The sequence below is a fragment of the Grampus griseus genome (genome assembly GCF_964374135.1).
Source record: "Grampus griseus genome assembly, chromosome: 13".
Classification (NCBI taxonomy): domain Eukaryota; kingdom Metazoa; phylum Chordata; class Mammalia; order Artiodactyla; family Delphinidae; genus Grampus; species Grampus griseus.
In genome coordinates, this window is record NC_139007.1 from 62,797,165 (window position 1) to 62,800,198 (window position 3,034).

Here is a 3,034-nt window from a genome sequence, read left to right on the forward strand (position 1 = left end):
CTGTTCTGTTTGGTGAGTACTTTAAGAATTGTTGTCCCTTAAGCCCTTCTCTTAAGGAACTAATGACCTGCCAACATAAGCTTATGTTCCTTTGGGAGCTCCAGGCTTAAAGAAGCGGTAAAACTGAATAAGTTTTTAATAAAAATAAAGCATAATCTTCCTCTTCTCTCTTGTTCTCACTCCTATTGTAACTACTAAGTAAAATACGTAAGTAAAGCATTTACATGCCTATGTTTTATAGTTACTCATGTACATAGAGATATTTACATATATATACACACACACATATATATATATTTTTTTTACACATTTTTAAAAATAGGAGGGTAACGTTCCTCACAGTGGCTGTGTTCCAAGCTTACTCCACCTACTGCCTACAGGCAGAGTGGCTGAAGCTGTCTGCAGATCTGTAAAGCAATTGGGATCCTCCTGGGTAAAATGTGGTGTTGAAATTATAAGACCATTATCATTAACAATTGGCAAGAGGTTCCTCTCATTTCTCCTGGACAGATTACAGGATTGAAGGATGTCTCCCTTCATCACCATGCTGACCTCACCTGGCGGAGGCTATTTGAAAGGGAGCCCAATCCCCTGCTCCCTGAGGTCCAAGCATCCCCTCCCTCAGAGCCACAGGGGTACAGTCTACGGTAAAGAAATTCCTTTGCCAGACAAAACGGTTATGGCAGTTGGTGGTTATTACCCAGCATAGTGCTTCGGAGGGAATTAAATGTGAGAAATGTCATAGAAGGAAAAAGAGCTACATTTAGGGCAGCTTCATCAACCTATGTATACACCCCAGATATTCTGGTACAATATCTATTACCCACATTTGAGTTGATATGTATAGCTACACAATATAAACCAGTGTTTAGTTATTTAGTGAAATAATAATAACTATGGTTATAGAATGCCTGTGATGTGCTAGGCACTCTATATACCTTTCTCATTTAGTCATAATTGTGGTTCTATAAATTGGTAAGTATTTTTCATTATATAGATGGGTATGCTTAGTGATACCCAAGATTACTTGCCCAAGATTACACAACTAAAAAATGGCATAAGTAGGATTCAGCTGCTTTCTGATACAAAAGTTGCTGCTTTTTCCACATCTATACACAAAATTGACAATACAGCCTTAGAATTTAAATTCATCTGCTTAAGAAGCAAACAAGAAGATAGCAATAGTTAGAAATGTAAGAGCATTGAAAGAAAAATATCCTACAGTGAGGATTCTAAAAGGGTTGTTAACCAATAAGGAGATACTGATCAAACACTAAAATAAATACTGAAAAACAGAGAAGCAGTAAAGAATAAAAACAAACACTAGTCGAGTGCTTCCTACCATCTAAGTACTGCCCAATGTTCTTATATATTACTATATCTCATCCTCTACAATGACTTGATGAGATAGATATTATTAATAGCTCCATCTTACAAACGGGGAAACTGCGGCATTGAGAGGCTAAGTTGCCCAAGTATACACAGCCTGTAGGTAACAAAGCCAGGTTTTAAATCAGGAACCTAGCCCCTGAGTCCAATCTCTTAATCTCAAATGCAATGGCCAGGGTTGGAATGTTGGTTCTGTCACTTTCTAGTTTCGTGGCTGCAGAGAAATTACTTACTTTCCTCGTCTCTAAAATAGGGATGCTGGTACCCAACTTATGAAATTGCTGGGAGGGTTACACACGTGATGCATCAACGGCACCAGTCTATGCCTGGCCCATAATAGATTTTCAACAAATATTAGTACCTTCCCAGTTTGGGGCTAGTTCCCTTCTTGTTTCCCCCCTCCTTTCTCTCTCCTTCTTGCTTTCTCCTCCTCCCTCGTTCTCTTCTGCTTTGGTTCATTAGTGGCTGCCTCTTGTACTTCAAGGCTGTTTGCATCCACAAAGGCATTAGGGCGGGCACCCTGCCTTCCAGCTGGGGGTGGTGCCCAGAGGAGGACGGACAGCTGCTCAGACCCTTTCCCATTCTCTGTTCTTCCTCCCCCTTCATCTGAGGTCAGGCCACTCAAGGTCACTGCAGTATGGAGTCTGACTGATGCCCTGGGGTAAGAAAGTATTTGTTGCTCTAAAGATCAGAACCAGCCCTGTGGAGAGTTCCAGCAAGTCACTGCAGGAAATGCTGGTACCAGAACTGGGGTTGCTCCAACACCGTGTATTTGGTGACAACACCATTGTCCTACAGTCTGCTTTTCGATTTGTCTGCAATGGGCCCATAAAACGAGAGCAGAGGAAACATCAGCTGGGCTGGCACAGTCCTTTTTCTTTCATGTCCCCCTTGTCTACAGTTTGAAAGTGAGATGGCTAATTTTGTGCCTGACAAGAAAGGACGGATCATTTTCTCAGATGCTGTTATCAGCAGAGTCAGAGCTGGTACACTCTCCCAGGGAGTCCCTGAACCACAGGTTACTGGCAGGCAGACAAACACTCGCTGACAGCCATTTGTGACCAACTATGAAACACCATCTGCTCTGATTGGGGGAGGAAGGGCTCCAGCAAGTGAGAGCCACCATAGACCCCTCCCTGTGTTAACTTGGCAGAGCCTTTAGGGAGCTCTAAAGGAAAACCAGTTGCGTACTCCTGGAGAGTATGTCTCATCCAGATTGGTACACACATAAATTAGAGAACACTGATGTTTTCCTAAAGGTGAAAAAATTTATCTTTCTATTAAAATGCAAACAGTAAACCACTGAATCCAGCAAAACAATATTGTGAAATAAATATAGCCCAGAACTGAATAAAGTTCCTTTGGAGATTTGAACCAGCTTGTGCATAGACATCATTGAAAGGACAGCAATGACTGGATTGATATGTCTTTGATGTTTTACTTTCAGATTTTAAAAAAACCTAGCATTCCTGCATTTTTTGAGAGGAGAGGGTGCTGACAATTTCATGGAGGTGTCCTACCTTACAATTCAAGATGTATGTCCAAGAAAGTATAATTATTTATCATGAGTAATGGAAACATTCAGAAGAAAACGATACTTTACTAAGAGGAAAGATTTCAGTTCTTTAAGATACTTAGGAAAAGA